Source organism: Sesamum indicum, linkage group LG7 (assembly GCF_026168435.1).
Source record: "Sesamum indicum cultivar Baizhima isolate 11 linkage group LG7, ASM2616843v1, whole genome shotgun sequence".
NCBI classification, from domain to species: domain Eukaryota; kingdom Viridiplantae; phylum Streptophyta; class Magnoliopsida; order Lamiales; family Pedaliaceae; genus Sesamum; species Sesamum indicum.
This window is the reverse complement of record NC_142663.1, coordinates 7,550,919-7,561,258: the sequence shown is the minus strand read 5'-3', so window position 1 is coordinate 7,561,258 and position 10,340 is coordinate 7,550,919.

Below are 10,340 nucleotides of genomic sequence, written 5' to 3'. Positions count from 1 at the left end.
GCAGGCTCAAGGCCTGACAGTGTGTGTTGATCTTAGAAATTGAGAAAAATGGGGAATACGAGAACATGTTATATGTATAAAGATTTGAATTTAAAAGGATGTGGTGTGAGTCAGAAAATATTATGGTAATACAGGCTGCAGAAAGGGTCCAACAGAATGGACAAAAGAGAGTGTGAGAAGAGACAGCAAAGAACCTTGTAGCCTTGTCCTTTACAAATACTCTCTTTCGATTCTTTCCCTCTCGTTTTTTACTTGCAGTCGTTTAGTTAGTCCGGGGAAACGTGCCCTTGTTCTTTTCTTTCTTTATTTCTAATTTAAATATATACACACATACTAACATGTGTGCGTGCGTGTGTGTGACATGTTAGAGCCTTCTATGTCTAAGAACAAGTTTTATAAGTATTCGGTCTGTGTTTTTGAGCTGTCTCTCCTAGAAATTCTCATATACACCATTATTTTATCACTATACTATTGTTATTATTGATGAGATCGGGTGATCGTATTATATTTTCAAATTGACAAAAAATAAATCTAAAATCAACATAATAATTCACAAGTATGTACCGAGGTCTCTCTTAATAAAAATTAGAAATTTAATGCAATTTACCTCATTTTGATATTATAAATGAGCAAATTATTTTTTTATCATAAAAAAAAATTACAATTTACATTTCTATACTTTTAAAATGAAGTAATTTACCTCCATGTCTAAGGAGATAAATCGCTTTATTTTAAAAAATACAGAGAGATAAATTATTGTATTTTAAAAAATACATGGAGGTAAAATGTTATTTTTTTTCATAGGTGGGTAATTTATTTATTTGCAATATTTGCATTTTTTTTCTAAAAACTAGTGTGTGCAATTAATTTAAAAAATTTAAATAATATAATTCTTACTTTGTTAAAAAAACTACCACTGAAGATTAATATTGGAATTTGATAATTTTCAATTTACCCCTTTTCAAAGGAATATTTCATCCCTTATAATTTAGATTTTATTAAGTCTAATGGTCTTAATGGGACAAACTTTTAAGATAAGGGCCACTAAAGTGCATTTAAAAGATGAAGGATTAAAATGAGACAAAAAGAAGAGATGTGGGACTAACAACAGGATTTAGCCATCTATTTATATACACATATATGGGTAAAATAATACTTTTTCATTTCATAACTTATGGCATTTTCACTTTTGCTCCCATTAATTATGAAATTATCACATTTGGTCCTATAGCTTAAAAAAAGTAGCACCTTTCATTCAATGGAACCTTTTCGTCAAATATTTTAAAGGAAAATGTACGTGGTTGTTAGGACCTTTATACTTTTGATCTCACTGGTTATAGAATTCTTACTTTCATCCCATAATTTTTAAAAATAACAGGAAAAAATATTCTTTAGTCCCATAAAATAAGGGTAGAATTATTTTTTATACCACAACTATAGTAGGTGGCGCTTTTAGTCCCATAAAACTCAAAGTTATACCTTTTTAGTCTCAAAAGATGTGATTTTGGAACTTGTTAGTCCCGAAAGTCACAATGCTTTTTTAATCCCAATATCATGACTTTTTGGGATTAGAAATATGTGATTATGAGTTTTATGGAACTAAAAGCGACATATGCCATAGTTGCGGTACCAAAATAAATTATGTCTGTATTTTATGGGACTAAAAAAGTATTTTGCTCAAAATAACACTTTTGGTCCTATGCAATTAAGGCCACGTGGCCGTTAATTTTCGTTAAATATAAATATAGTCACTAATGCGATTTTGGTCCTCAAACAATTTCAATTTGCAATTTTGGTCCTAAAACTTTGATATTTTTTGCACTTTTGGTCCTTCTGTTTACTTTTTCGTTAAACTTAACGTAAATTTCATTTAAAGTGGAAAACATTGTTATTCTCCTCTCATTTTGTGGTGTTTTTCAAGTTGTAACCACTATATCTATTTTTTCATTTTTCTTCGAACTTTAAAAATGAATAAACTAATAAAACAAATTTAAGCAATAAATTTTTTAAATAATTTTAACAAAAAAATTATCAATGAATTTTAAAAAATTTATTGCTTTAATTTGTTTTTTTATTTATTCTCTTTTGAAATTTGAAAAAAAATAGAAAAAATGGATTGAATTACAATTTGAAAAATATCAAAAAAAAAATGGGAGAAAAATAGCAATTTTTTCACTTTAAATAAAATTTTCGTTAAGTTTAATGGAAAAAGTTATTGAAAGGACCAAAAGCACCAAAAAAAAGTTAAAGTTTGAAAACCAACATTGCAACATTAAAGTGTTTGAGAACAAAAATCCTATTAGTAACTATATTTGAGAACCAAAAATGTATTTATATCGAGAAAAATATTATTTCTCCCACACATATATGTATGTATTCATGTGTGTATATAATTAATATCGAGGGTGGTGATGCATGCATGTGAGAGGCGGTGGCGTTTCATTTCCCCACTGCCACCTTAGATATTATAGAATAGAATCTTCTTGTCTATATATATTTTCTTTTCTTTCACCAACGTCGACATGTATATACACATACATGAACGGGTGAGATCTATGCTTGTGGGCTCCTTTCGATCTTGTCTAAAATTCTGGTGTTATTACACTAAATTTTGGTCGCACGATCGACACATATAATTAAAAGAGTATCGTCATGTGATGATCATATCAGTCAGTTTCTTGAACCAGTGTTCATCATTACATCACAAACCCTAAAATTAGTTTGGATGTTGCTAAGTGGAGTTTGGACAAAAGTACGCTGATTGCTTCTTGTTGGGTTAGTTTATTCACATTGATAATTAATAGTATGTTTAAGTTTATTTATTTATACAGTAAATTACGGCTACATCTCTTGAGATCTGACAATTTAAAATATCATCTTGTTGTTTGATTAATTATAAATTAATCACCCTCAAACGAAAATGTGAGGTGAACATTACTACTTTACTCTTGCTGATTTTTTTTTTAAAAATAAATTATTTTTTAAAAAATGTACGTAAAAAATTTTGAGGGTGTGGTAAATAAATAATTTATAGGGAATATTAGTTCATAAAATGGGCTAGGGGGTGGGAGATGTTAAAATCAGAATGATATTTGTAATTTTTCAAATAACAAAATATTTATAATTTTAGTCAATCAATATTATGGCATCGAAAATTGATTATTTTACTTGGGGTGAACCGGAATAAATAGTATAAATATGTGTACGTAACTGCAAAAAAATAAAAAGATAGTTATTTGGTGTTCATCTCTTATGATATTTTGATGTCACATAATCTTTTGACGCTAATGGGGTACATAGTATCAAACAAATGATCAAAATAGCATAAAAATTCAGGATTCGTGCACTTTTTTGGGACTCGATCCAACTCACCTTAATGGCCGAAAATCTAAATCATCGACTCTTTGACAGCTCATAGACTAAGACGCTGTCGTGTGGACCACGCCTGTATGAACATTTGGATCTATAAATATTACTACTCCACTGTATTTATGGGAAGACACATTTACTCCAGTTTTGACCACATTTAATGTTTAGATCTCTTACGATCATCTTAAATATTAATTGATTTAAATATCGAACGGTTTTAATTGAGGACCTCCCAACTAGTTTGACGAGCTTCTCTTTTCTTAAAGACCATATATTTCTAAATAACCTCCATCGAACTCAACCTCAGCAACCACATGGAGCTGAGTTCATCACTTTTCGATCCAGATCAGACACCAATGTGATTTTTACATGTTTTGAGCTCAACAATGAGTTTTCGATTTACAATCAATATAAAAAAAATAACTGACTTTTTGTTATGGTAAGTATCACGGTAAAAAAAATAAAAAAAATGACGAATATTAATTAATTACGACTGCCAACGTTTATTGGTTGTTGTTTTTGTAGGCGAGACTAAAACATTATTCGTAGCAAATATGTTAATTAGTCATGATTAAAATCGTGACAGATATTGATTAAACATGGTCAAAACTTTAACCTTTTTTTTTTTTCATTGATTTGGTTTGGTTGTGCTATATAGTATTAATTTACTATGATTTGTAAGTTGTTTTTTTTTTATAATAGAGGGGATAATCTATTTTTCTATATACATAGTGAATTTATATTTGAATTATTTAAGTTAAGTTGATTTAATCCACAAGTTATAAGCAATTTTATATCAATATTTATAATTTATTGATAAAATCGTAAGCTATTTTCCTAAAATACTCCAATTCCAACTCTCTTTTCGCTTTCAAATACTTGCAAATTTACAATATTTTTTATAATTTATTCCCACTCCAAAAATAGAATTCGTCGTGAACACCTATTTAATTCAATAGATCCGTTTCAAAATTAAGGGCATGGGAGCACCTCTAGATCGATGCAACATGTGACATATTCCCTCCAGTGTAACATGAATCAGACCCCCTGTAAGAAAGAATATAGCCTTGGTAATAAATTAAGAATTAATGTGTGGATAGGGAAAAATCCAAGGAAAGTATCACGAGAATGCTGTAATAATTAACCCCAAGAAATAATTACATCTACGTTCTCTAATTTATAATTTATTTTCATAAATTACATCTATTTTTTTAAAAAGCAGTAACATCGAATTATTATATAAAGCACTCTTGTTTGAAAAACTACACGTACATTCCCCAAAAACGTCGATAACATTACATAAATTATCCTTATATTTTCTTTAACTTACCTTGAGTTGATTTTATAATTACACAAAGACACGAACAATTTACATAAATAAATTACAGATTAGGAGATCAACCCGATCTTATTATAAAAACTCTAACAAAGACCTCCTATAAATGAGCTGAAGTATTAATAACGAAAATATATTTCTAATTATAGTAAATTTGAAAAGGTGATAATTTTTTCAACATAAAATAAAATAAAAATAGAAAGGAGCCTAGTGGGTAGTCTCCATGTCAGCCGCTGGCGAGATTGAGGAAATCAATTTTAGAACTTGTTTGGAAAGTCTTCTTCAACTCCCTATTTCTGAATTGATATTGAATATCGGGACTTGAAGCTGACAGTGCAGTCCTGTTTATTTTCTACAAACTCTTTTTAAATACTTTGTAATTTATTTCAAACTCTAAAGATCAAAATCGAATAAATTCTAATTTATTGAGATATTTGACGATATTATTATAAATCATAATGTATATATATTTCTTCCTTGTTTAAATTGTACGGTTTAGATGTTTGAGTATGGAGTTTGTCTCAATATTATATTCCTTCTTAGTGATTATAAATTCAATTTCGCTTTGAGTTGGCGGAGTTGTAGGGAACTGACCTTTGGAAAAAGAAAAAATTATCAGTGGTGAAATTGTAATTCTGTAATGATTTGCAGGATCACTAATATATACTAGAAAAATTTTATTATTGCCTACACTTAGTTGCTATGGACTAGAAATCGTGGTAAATGATTATTATTAATTATGCGTAAATAAATTCAATGCAAAAACTTATCATATTCATCATGGCAAAAGTATTTCTTGTGGCTTTTAGCCGTGACAAAAACTTAGCCATGGCTCTTAGCTATTCCAATGTTTTAGTCATTTCATAAAAACCATAGTCAATTAGTAAGAATGGATCACTTCCAATTAGATAATTGTAGGTTTGATTTTCTCTACCAATGCAAGGCTTCATTGATATGATGCTCCATCCCACATGGATCAGGAATTGACAAGGCAAATTCAATTTAAGTTTTGATCAAAGAACTTAAGTGTATGCACTGAATATCCCTTTTCGACGAGTTGTTCATAACCAAATTTAGAATGCACAAGGTGTATTTGGAGGTAATTTTTGCATCCAACAAGGTTGTGGGGTCGAAGAATGACAAAATTGTATTAGATCCAATCACCAAGCAGAATTGAGAACTAAATATTATACGAAACAAAGCATTATCTTCAACTATAGGACAAAGTATTAGATGCACAGAGTTACCTCTTGAACCTATAGGAACTGCATCCTGGTGACTCATAATTTGTAAATACCTTTATAAACGACTCATAATTTCTTTTCAAAAAAAAAAAAAGAAAATTTCTAACTCATATTAAAGATCGAATCGAAACCACCCAATTTTTTTTTCCTAAAAAGAAAAAATCATTTATATCTAGTCCTTTAGTGGTGACACTATAATTAACAAAGCTACTAGCTACATAGCCACACACCAAAAATTTCCGGTTGTTAGACAAAGATTCATAACTGCAAGCTCAAGAAACTACTTTTTGGGCAGTCCCACTAATTGTATATATGGATAGATGAATGTGGAGAACAGCCACAAAAATCTGAAAAGAGATAGAAAGAAAAAAAACATCATGGGCGTGGGGAACTACAACAGTTGCAACTCTTTTCACCCTGTAATTATTATGACTATACTCTAAGGCTCCAACCCATCATCAAAACATTAATCAGTGGTGTATCTTGCTAAAATTATTGCTCATCATCATTTTCCTATTGTTTTGCTTTGGGCCCCACCTTAACTCATCAAAAATGAATCCATCACACAACTTTTCTTATATGCCCACCATGTGTTAGTTCTGCCCCAGTTAAATTTACGTTCATTCAGTTTTGCCAGGTGTTTTTCACTAGGAATTTTTGTTTTTCTCAATGTGTTTTTTTTATTTATATATATGTGTTATGTGTATAAAATACTTTATAAATGTTTTATGTGTAATATATGTGTTTAAAGTAGATAGAACGATGACGCTTCATTGTGTGTGATATTGTCAATTCTGATTTTATACGAGCCTTATGATTTTATTTTGAAAAAGCGTCTCAAACTGTAAGATTTATGCAGAATCTATACAGACAATGCCTCATGCAACAGGGCATCGATTGCTTCGCACTCCACGTCGTTTGGCGTCGTTTGTGGAAATATATAAGGTCATGTGTCCATCCTAAACCCCTCGCCTAGGAGCTGATGATGTGGGCACATGTCCTACATCAGTCGTGAATAAAGAGTCTGGTGGTTTATATGTCCTAAAGGCATTATTTATCTAGTGAAATGTCTTTTATAAGATAAAATTATAAGGTTCATACGAAACAAGAACGAACAATACCTCGTACAACAAAACACTAATCGTGCCGCACGCCACATCAAACACAAAAGAAGAAATTCATTCAACATATATATATAAAAAATTCTAATACTTGTACTAATATATATTAATTATGTACATATTGTAATTAATATGTTTTAGAATTACCTTTTGCTGAACTACTTCAACATATTGCGTGTATATATATGAAGGAAAAAAATGTGAAATTTAAGCTCTCACTACAAATAGTTAACCTTTGTCATAATTCTTTAGTTATGATTAATGTTTAATTGAGCTTGCATGCAGACACGATGACTAAAAATTATTATACAGTTATAATTAATTAATATTTTTTATAATTTTTTACTTTTAACTATTGTAGCTAACAACGACAAAAATTATATCATTTTCTAGTGTTATTTAATAAATATTATTGCGTTTATCATTTGATAAGTTGTATCCAATCAAAGTTTCTATAATTTTCCAGAATAGTCAAAGAAATTCATTGTTTTTTAGAATATATATATATATATATATATATATATATACAAAGAAGGAAAGCCCACAATAAAATCAATGGTCCGTGCATGGCACTGTGTGTGTACTCTGTGTTTCTTGGCAGGGAAAACAGGAATGTTACATATATCTATAAAATTATATTTTTGGTCCTATAATTATAGGTCGTTAGCACTTTTAATCTTATAATTTATTTCTTTTAAATGTTGAGTCTTATTCTTGACGAACTTAGTCATAAATATCTAATATTTGAATTTTTTTTTATAAATTTAGTTCTATTTTGATAATTTTAATGCTAGTACTAAAAATGAAATCTACTCCAGTATAAAGGAGACCAAAATTATCAAAATATGACTAAATTTGCTAAAAAAAAAAGTATCAGATATAAAATATTCATGACTAAATTCATTAAAAAATGACTAAATATTTAAAATAAATTACATAACCAAAAGTATTAACGATTTATAATTATAAGATCAAAAATATCATTTTATGTGTATATATATATAGAGAGAGAAGGAGGAAAGATGGAGTGAGCAGAGTGCATATATGTCTGTATATTTGTGTGTATTGGAGTTTGGAATATATATTATTGAAAGAGAAAGAAAACAATCGAAGAAGAATCCCATCACATAATTCGATGTGTGCCTTTTCCTCATATATATATATATATATATGTATACATACATTCTGCAAGAGAAGCAGAAGCAGTAGGAGTAGGAGTAGGGTGGGGATTAGTGTGTGTTCTGTGTGTGGTTTGGTGACCGCTAAACAACAAAGGGCTAAGCTACAAATTGGCAAGAGGACATCACTTGTTTTGTTTTTAATCATCATCACAATATTGCTTCACATTTCACCTCTATACTTGCAGTTAAAATACATTCGATCGATCGATGCTTGCTTGTGCATAATTTGAATTTTTATCATATGAATTTGGTTAAATAAATTGAAATGGAATAAAGATATTGTGAGAAATTGATGAAAACTGATCAGACGAATAAATTTAAATTGTACGTAAATAAAAAATTATTGATATGCATATTACGTGTGTGAAATGTTTTTTGAAATATACCAATGTTGGATTTTGTATGTATATTGCGTATGAAATAGAATAAGAGATTCAATATCTTGTAATAAGAGAATCAAAGTTGTGACTATCCAGTAGTATATAGTATTTGACAGACCAGTCAGAGAAGATTGCGTCTGCACTATATGTGCCGATCAAAATCTCTATAATTAACTTAATATCATCAACTTATACCTAACCATGTGGGAATCAATAAATAAGTGAGGACGTATCTATGTTGTTGATGTGTCAACGTTCGATCTTCTCTGATATATAAATTGAGGGAATATGTACAGTCTTTTTAATTTGCTTTCTTCGATCACAGCAACAAAATTTAATATTAATGATAATAAATCGAACGACAATATTAAAACATCATAATTAAAAATAGATATTAAGAGACAATAATTTTGATTCTTGTCGTTATATTATTAACTAGTGATAAAAATTGTGCATAGAGTTGTCGGTATAGATAATCAGTGTCTCATCTATAGTGACAATATTAATTATTTATTGCCATTAAGTCATTACTATATATATGTGTCGTTAATTATTTTTAGTACAAATTTATGCAAAAAATTTTGTCATTAATTCTTGCTAATAATAGTTTTATAAATAATAATTACTAATTAAACTATAAAACTCATTGTTGGGACAAAATAAAAATTCTTATTATTAAATATATATAGTGACAATATTAAAATTGATGTATTGATTGTTAAGGCTAAGGCTGAGGTCCTTTGAACAAGTTCAAGAGATTATGGGTTTAAGTCGGTGGGTATTTGTCTCACTTTATGTGAGTTGTTATAAGTTATTTATCGTTGTTAGTTATATTGATATATTGGTTGAAGTTACTGTTATTTATTCATTATTATTAGTAAAAAGAAAATTTCCACTTGTTTTTTTTTATTGCTTACTTTTTACTTGTTTTTGGGTGGATCTCTGTCGTTGATCTGGATATTTTGCTTATAACATGATTCTTGGGGCATGATAATTGCTACATATATTAATCATGATTACGGATGATGTATGAAGAATGAGGATTCCGCTAATTATGATTAGGAAGCCTAATTCATTAATTATGAAAAGAGGCACGACATAGAAAGCGCAATTAATACCGCAGAAGAATACAAAAATCGTCAAACAGTGGAAACGCAACACTGTCCAACAAAACAGCAGTATCAGTGTTTAAAGGCGAAGGACAAAGTATATGAAGAAAAAGTTTTTCCCCAAAAAGGACAGTGAAAAGGAACAGAAACCCCCCCCCCCCCACCCCCCACCCCTTTAATTAATTTCTTCTTCCTCATTTTTCAACTGTCCAAAAATTTCCCTATACACACAAAAACTAATTACTGCAATAAAAATTAATATTAATGGATACGATTTGAAATTCGATCGATATTCGTTGTACGAGATTTTATTGGTACTAATTAGTTTTGTAGGAGTCTCATAAGTTCATCCTCAAAAGGCGCCTCATCAGGGAGAAGAGACATCAGGGCTTATAAACTGTTCAAACTCCTCTTCTACAATAAATATCAAACGTTTGCCTACATATATAATTTAGTGGTGCAACATGCAACTCGACCAGGTTCTGTTGCCCAAGGCATCAAACGTTGTATCATTGTACAAGCCTCACATAGATGTTATAAAATAAAATATCTCGTTAGGGAGAGGAGACTTTGGAACTTATAACTCATTGAAACTTCTTA